The following is an 8536-nucleotide window of genomic DNA, read 5'->3' as shown; positions in this document are numbered from 1 at the left end:
AGGGCCTGGGAAGGGTGAGATCTGGGAAGGGTGAGATCGAGGTCAGGATCCGAGCATGCAAGTCGATAGGGATGCTTTTCTGAATGCGGCCTGGATGTTGGCAGGGAGTGGGTATTGGGACTGGAGTATAGGTTATTGTAGCAGCAAGAGTTGGAGCCTCTTTCTTTTGAAAAAGAATTGCCTCAAGCAATAGCAAAGAATGGATATGCAATGAGAAGTCATTACCTTGGTAATGTCTAGGAAGAATTTAAAAGAATCAGGATTTTTGCAGTACCTGCTTTGTACTGTTGTATATATTTAACCATTTTCTGCTACTGTATCCCAGTGCTGGCATCCACAGGGCAGCTGTTAACGCCTTTTTTGCTTTTGTTTCTCTTTCTTTCCAAGTAATAAAACCACTTAACTCTACAGTGGACCCAGAGTAACCTGGGCTGTGCCTCTTACTGTGTGGCCTCAAGCAAGTTATTTAATCTCTTTAGTTTCTAAACTTTATCATGCTGTCGTAAGGGGAGGCTGTTACCCACCTCCTCAGATTGTAAAGATTAGATGAAAAAATGGTAAAATTCCTGGTCCACAGTAATTTCATTATCAGCACCTACATTGGTGTTTTACATAGAGTTTACAAATCTCTTTTGGCTGTGTACCACCACTCAGAGGAAGAGGCTTGCCCAAGGTCACACTCCTTTGATCTGAAGGCCTACGGCTCAGAGAAGAACCAATGATTTTTTTTTTTTTTTTTTTTTTTTTTGCTTTTTAGGGCCGCACCCACAGTATATGGAGGTTCCCAGGCTAGGGGTCTAATTGGAGCCATAGCCACCAGCCTACGCCAGAGCCACAGCAATGCCAGATCTGAGCTGTGTCTGCAACCTACAACACAGCTTACGGCAACGCTGGATCCTTAACCCACTGAGCAGAGCCAGGGATCGAACCTGCAACCTCATGGTTCCTAGTAGGATTTATTAACCACTGAGCCATTACGGGAACTCCCAGATGCTACTTTCTCTAAAATGCCTTTGTGTAGTGGTGAAGCTCGTGGGTGCCTTTCAAACTCCCTGTATTTAAATTGTGGCCAAACCACTTAACTGTTAGCTGTGTGACTCAAGCCAATTGTTTAATCTGTCACTTCTTTGGCTAGAAAAGAATAATAATCATTGTGATAACAGTTTTCAGTATTCAGCCTTTTTTTTTTTTTTTTTCTTTTTGTCTTTTTGCCTTTTCTTGAGCTGCTTCTGCAGCATATGGAGGTTCCCAGGCTAGGGGTCTAATCGGAGCTGTAGCCACCGGTCTACGCCAGAGCCACAGCAACATGGGATCCAAGCCTCGTCTGCGACCCACACCACAGCTCACAGCAATGCCAGATCCTTAACTCACTGAGCAAAGGCAGGGATCAAACCTGCAACCTCATGGTTCCTAGTCGGATTCACTAACCACTGCGCCATGACGGGAACTCCAGTATTCAGCTATTTTAAAAAAATTGTATTGCAGTAGAGTGATGTACAATGGTGTTAGTTTCAGGTGTACAGCAACGTGGTTTGGTTATACATAGAGACATAGCCATTCCCGTATAGGTTATCACAGAATACTGAGTAGATTTTCCCGTGCTATACAGCAGGTTCCCCATTGACCATCCATTCCATATACTGTAGTGTGCATAGACCATTCCAAGCTCCAGATCCTTCCCTCCCCCCACCCATCCCTTTTGGTAATCATACGGTTTGTTTTCAAAGTCTGTGAGTCTGTTTCTGTTTTGTAAATATGTTTATTTGCATCATTTTTTTTTTTAGATTCCACATATAAGTAATATTACATGCTATTTGTCTTTCTCTGACTTACTTCACTTAGTGTAATAATCTCTAGGTCTGTCCATGTTGCTGCAAATGGCACTTCATTCTTTTTTTATGGCTGAGTAATATTCCATTGCATATATGTACTACATTTTCTGTATCTATTCCTCTGTTGATGGATATTTTAGTTGCTTCCATGTCTTGGCTATTGTAAATAGTAGTGTTCAGCTATTTTTAAGTTCTGACAGGTTGGTGTTTTATTGCTGAAATACTGTTAACATATCTAAAATAATCTGAAATATAAATCATTTTTGTGTCAAGATTAAGATCAATGACTTAGTCAATTTATGTGAAAAGACATACTAATAGTCTTACAAATCTATGTGGATATGCCGCTGTGTGAATCTCAGCAAGCATCTGTATTGAGCTACTGCAAAGCTTCTGTCACAAGCATGTTGTGTTACTCTAGGTTAAAGACTTTCCAAACAAGGGAATATGAATATGAGAAAAATTGAAATAACATCTCTATCTATACATGATGAAAATAGAGAAGAAAAAAGTATTATGTGTTCTTTGTAACCAAAAATATAGGTCACTAGCACTAAAAATGTGCAGACTTTGCAAAACAACTCAAAAAACGGTTCAAAAAGATCTCAAATACATTAAATAAAAGGTGGAACTATTTGGAGAAAGTATGCTTTAGCTCTGCCCCCTTGGTCCATTTTCCATGAAGTGGTCATAGTGTGTCTTTTAGAACCTCAGTCAGGGTGTGGCATTTCCTCTGCTCCAACCCTCCCATCTTCCCGGGTAGAAGTCAGAGCCCCTACAGTGGCCTAAAGGCCCTATTCCCTCTGCTCACACTCCCAGCCCCTCCTCCCTGTCTCTCCCGTCACTCTTCCGTCCAGCCACGTGGCTTCTTTCCTGTTCCTCTAACACCCTGATCACCTTCCCAGTTCAAGCCTTTGCTTCCGATAGCCCCTGATACCCACAGGGCACCCACCTTTGCCTCCTATGGGCTTCTGCTCAAAGGAACCTTCCTAAATGCTCTCTCTGAAATAGCAACAGTCTTCACTTTCCTCTTTCCTGCCCTGCTTTTCCCCAGCACTTGTCTCACCTGTTTTTTTTTTTTTTTGCTTTTTTAGGGCCGTACCCATGGCATATGGAGGTTCCCAGGCTAGGGGTCAAATGAGAGCTGTAGCTGTAGCCACTGGCCTACGCCACAGCCACAGCAACGCCAGCTCTGAGCTGTGTCTGCGACGTACACCAAAGCTCACGACAACACCGGATCCTTAACCCACTGAGTGAGGCCAGGGATCAAACCTTCATCCTCATGGATCCTAGTTGGGTTCGTTAACCACTGAGCCAGGACTGGAACTCCTCGCCTGACTTATTACCTGAAGTCCATCTTCTCTAGGAGCAGGGAGTTTGGTATTTTTCGCTGATGAAGTCTCTCGGCACCTAAAGCAAAATCTCATAGAAGGAGCTCAACAAATACTGGTTGGAAACTGGAATCAGATGAAAATATTTGGGGTTTGATTAAAAACTTTTCATTCTCCCATTTCCTCCCATCCCTCAACCTGGGAAGCACTACAAAGAGCTGCCGCAGCCACTGGTGCTCTGTGGACAGGAAGCCCTCGTGACTCAATAATGGCTCCATTCATGTGCAGCAGTTTTACTGAGATAAAACTCATACCATACAGTTCACGCATTTAAAGTGCATAGTTCAGTGTGGTTTGTAGTATAATTGCAGAGGTGTGCAACCATCAATACAATCCATTTTAGACTATTTTCAATACTCAGGGATACTCTCCTCACCTTAGCCCTAATTCCCCAACCCTCATATCTCCCCCAGAGTCAGAGGCCAGCTAATCTCCTTTTTTTCTTCTTTTCTTCTTTTAGGGCCATACCCAAGGCATGTGGAAGTTCCCAGGCTAGGGGTTGAATTGGAGCTACACCTCAGCCACAGCAATGTGGGATCTGAGCCACATCTGCAACCTGCACCACAGCTCACGGCAACGCCGGATCCTTAACCCACTGAGCGAGGCCAGGGATCAAACCCAAGTCCTCATGGATACTAGTCGGGTTCATTACCACTGAGCCACAACAGGAATTTCCCATCTAATCTACTTTTATCTTTATAAAATTGTCCATTCTGGACATTCCATACAAATGAAATCATACAATACGTGGTCCTTTGTGACTGGCTTCTTTCATCCAGCATCGTATTTTCAAGGTTCATCCATGCTGTACCATTCATGCAGTACTTCATTCCTTTTTATTGTGAAATAAAATTCCACTGTGAGGGTGTGCTGCATTTTACTTACCCATTCATCAGTTGATGGACATGTGGGTGTTTCCATTTTCGGCTATTAGGAATAATGCTGCTATGAACATTTGTGTCCAAGTTTTGTGTAGACACATGGTTTTCCCTTCTCTTGGGTATATACCTGGAAGTGGAAATGGTGGATCATGAGGTTAACTCTGTATTTAACTATTTGAGGAGCTTCTGGACTGTTTTCCAAAGTGGCTGCACCATTTCACATTCCCACCAGCAGTATGTAAGGGTTCCGGTGTCTGCCTAGTCTCTCCAACACTTGTTATATATCTTTTTGATTATAACCATCTCGTGGTTATTAAATGGTATCTCATTGTGGGTTTTTTTCTTTTTCTTTTTCTTTTTTTGTCTTTTTAGGGCCACACAGAGGCATATGGAAGTTCCCAGGCTAGGGGTCAAATCGGAGCTGTAGCCTCTGGCCTACGTCACAGCCACAGCCATGCAGGATCGAAGCTGCATCTTCGACCAACACCACAGCTCACAGCAATGGCGGATCCTTAACCCACTGAGCAAGGCCAGGGATCGAACCTGCGTCCTCACGGATGCTAGTCAGATTCGTTTCCACTGAGCCATGACGGGAATGGCCCTCATTGTGGTTTTGATTTGCATTTTCCTGATGCCTATGAATATCTTTTCATGTCCCTATTTCTAATTTGAAGATACATGTATTCAGATCCTTTGTCTGTTTTTGTTTTGTTTTTCTTTTTAGGACTGCACCTGCAGTATATGGAAATTCCTGGGCTAACAGTTGAATTAGAGCTGCTGCTGCCAGCCTACACCCAACCACAGTAATGCCAGATCCAAGCAGCAACTGTGGCCTACACTGCAGCTCAAGGTAATGCTGGATCCTTAACCCACTGAGAGAGGCCAGGGATTGAACCCGCATCCTCATTGGATACTAGTCGGATTCTTAACCCACTGAGCCACAACGGGAACGCCAAGCCCTTTATATTTTTAGATGAGCCTCATATATAGCACATGGTGGGAGTTCCCTTGTGGTGCAGTGGGTTAACGATCTGGCATTGTCACCACAGTGGCTTGAATCGCTGCTGTGGCCCAGGTTCAGTTCCCAGCCAGGAACTTTCACATGCCATGGGTGGGGCAAAACAAACAAACAACACCCAAAACGATACAAAACAACATACCCTCACACCATACACAAAAATAAACTCAAAATAGCTTAAAGACTTAAATATAAGACATGACACCATAAAACTCCTAGAAGAGACCATAGGCAAAACATCTTCTTGATATAAATCATACCAGTGTTTCCTTAGGGCAGTCTCCCAAGGCAAGAGAAATAAAAACAAAAATAAACAAGTGGGACCTAATCAAACCTACAAGCTTTTGCATAGCAGAGGAAACCATAAACAAAAGGAAAAGCCAACCTACAGACGGAAAAGATATTTGCAAGTGGTGCGATCAGTAAGGGCTTAATTCCAAAATACATACACAGCTCATACAACTCAACGACCAAAAAAACCCCCAAAACCCCAAACAACCCCATCCAAAAATAGCAGAACTACATAGACATTTCCACAAAGAAGACATATGGATGGCGGCGAACGGGCCCATGAAAAGATGTTCAACATCACTGATCATCAGAGAGATACAAATCAAAGCTGCAATGAGACTACCTCACACCGGTCAGAATGGCCGTCGTTAAAAAGTATACAAATAACAAATGCCGGAGAGGGTGTGGAGAGAAGGGAACCCTCCTGCACTGCTGGGAGAAATGAAAATTGGTGCAAACTCTATGGAAAACAGTATGTGGGTGCCTCAAAAAACCTAAAAATAGAGTTGCCATATGATCCAGCAATCCCACTCCTGGGCATATATCCAGAAAAAACTATAATTCAAAAAGATACATGTAGCTCTATGTTCACAGCAGCCCCATTTGCAGTAGCCAAGACCTGGAAACAACCTAAACGTCCATCAACAGATGAGTGGATAAAGATGTGGTCCAAATACGTATGCATATATACACACATACAATGGAGTATTAGCCACACAAAAGAATGAAATCATGCCATCTGCAGCAACATAGATGGACCAGGACATTATCCCACTGAGTGAAGTCAGAAAGAGATAAATACCATATGATGTCACTTATATGTAGACTCTAAGATATGACGCAAATGAGCTCATCTGAAACAGACTCACAGACATAAAGAAGTGACTTGTGGCTGCCAAGGGGGAGAGGGAGGTGGGGGGGGGGAGAGACTGGGAGTTGGGGATTAACAGATATAAACTATTACATGTATTTATGTAAATAATGGGTAGACAAGGTCCTGTGTGTGTGTATAAAATAGCATCACTTTGCTGTATAGAAATTAATACAACATTGTAAATCTAATTTACTTCAATACAATTTTAAAAAAACCTGCCTATTCTGTTTCCACCCCAATAATGTCTTATTCCTTAGAGTCCTGATTCCTAATATTTTCCCTTAATTATTTGTTTTTTGTTTTTTTTTTTTTTTTTTTTTGTCTTTTTGTCTTTTGTTGTTGTTGTTGTTGCTATTTCTTGGGCCGCTTCCGCGGCATATGGAGGTTCCCAGGCTAGGGGTTGAATCGGAGCTGTAGCCACCGGCCTACGCCAGAGCCACAGCAACGCGGGATCCGAGCCGCGTCTGCAACCTACACCACAGCTCACGGCAACGCCGGATTGTTAACCCACTGAGCAAGGGCAGGGACCGAACCCGCAACCTCATGGTTCCTAGTCGGATTCGTTAACCACTGCACCACGACGGGAACTCCTTAATTATTTGTTAAACCACCTTATTGGATTATAACACAGATCCAGGAAAGTATACAAATCAATTAGGTATGTGCCTCACTAAATCGTCAAAAACTGAACAAATGCATGCACCTGGGCCAAGACACAGATATTCCAGTCCTCCCAGGAGCCTCCCTCGTGTCCACTCCCAGCGATTCTTGACCCCCAAAGGCAATCACTCTTTATAGCTATCTTTTCTTTTTTCTCTTTTTTTTTTTTTTGTCTTTTTAGGGCTGCACTCGCGGCATATGGAGGTTCCCAGGCCAGGGGTCGAATCAGAGCTATAGCTGCCAGCCTACACCACAGCTCACGGCAACACCAGATCCTTAACCCACTAAGCGAGGTCAGGGATCAATCCTGCATCCTCATGGATGCTAGTCAGATTTGTTTCCTCTGCACCACGACGGGAACTCCTCTTTACATGGTCATCTTTACGGACTTGGTTTGTGTTCTCTTTCAGATTGTTGTTGAATATTCTGGGGAGACCTTGGGCCTCTCATCTTATGTTTGTTGTCTTCTGAGTTTCACTCCTAGTGGAATGGCCCCCCAGGGATTTTGACATTTCTCACTATGAACTCATCCTTAGGATGGCTGGGTCTTAATTATATTTTCCCTCTGATAGAATCTTTTGCAGCCTGGATCTTGGGAGCGAGGCTTCAAAGCTTTCCCCGTTTTGCTTATTCCCCAGAAGTATCACCAGGCTAGCTTCAGTATTTACCTCATTGCTTAGAGTTGAGAGTTTCTGGACCATTCCTGTGCAGTACATATTTGACCTCTCAAACCATGCAGTGCAGGGTTGGGAGTTTTGCAGATAGCTTTTATTTATGTATGTATTTATTTAATTTCTTTTTGCTTTTTAGGGCCACCCCCGCAGCATAAGGAATTTCTCAGGCTAGGGACTGAATTGGAGCTACAGCTGTCAGCCTACACCACAGTTCACAGCAATGCTGGGTCCCTGACCCAATAAGTGAGGCCAGGGTTTGAACCCATATCCTCATAGATACTAGCTGGATTTGTATCCACTGGGCCATGATGGGAACTCCGCTGGGTTGGGAGTTTTGGATTCTCGGGCTGAAACAGACAAGCTTGCTCGTCACTGCCTTGCGGATGGTCATTTTTTTCTCAAGTTCGCCCTTTTGCTGAGAGTGTGGCTTTTCACACTTTTCAGTTTTGTATACAGTGATCTCCAGATCTACCCTGACCAGCTCCCTGACGGTGTACTCCTGTCACCACACGTGCAGGGCCCTGGCATAGGTTGCAGATGAAGCTCAGATTCAGCATTGCTGTGGCTGTGGTGTAGGCGGCGGCTACAGCTCTGATTCGACCCCTAGCCTGGGAATCTCCATATGCTGCGGATACGGCTCGAAAAAGAAAAAAAAAAAAAAAAAAGCACAAGGCCCTGCGGTCCCCCCATCCTCACCCCAGAAGCAGGACCCCTTTGCTGTCATCTGCAGGAGTCAATCCCCTCTTGTTTCTGGCATCTGGGGATTTCTCTTTCTTTCCTGGAACCTCAGCTAAGCATTTGAAATAATTTCTGTATTATACACCTTAAAGAGGCACTGACCATTTGAAAGTTAAATGACACAGCTGATTTTTATTTCGTTTTCTGTTTCTTTTGGCTGTGCCGGGGCCTGTGTAA

General features: G+C 43.8%; 1 long non-coding RNA gene across 1 annotated transcript in view; it reads right to left on the bottom strand.

Annotated features, from left to right (window-relative positions):
* LOC106509663 overlaps positions 3980-8536 on the bottom strand; it is a 37283-nt gene continuing 32726 nt past the window's right edge. Inside the window, exon 3 of the long non-coding RNA XR_001307381.2 lies at positions 3980-4231. This is a non-coding gene — a long non-coding RNA (uncharacterized LOC106509663). The remainder of the gene's footprint in view (positions 4232-8536) is intronic.

Source organism: Sus scrofa, chromosome 3, assembly GCF_000003025.6.
Source record: "Sus scrofa isolate TJ Tabasco breed Duroc chromosome 3, Sscrofa11.1, whole genome shotgun sequence".
NCBI classification, from domain to species: Eukaryota; Metazoa; Chordata; class Mammalia; order Artiodactyla; family Suidae; genus Sus; species Sus scrofa.
This window is presented reverse-complemented; position numbering and strand designations above follow the sequence as displayed.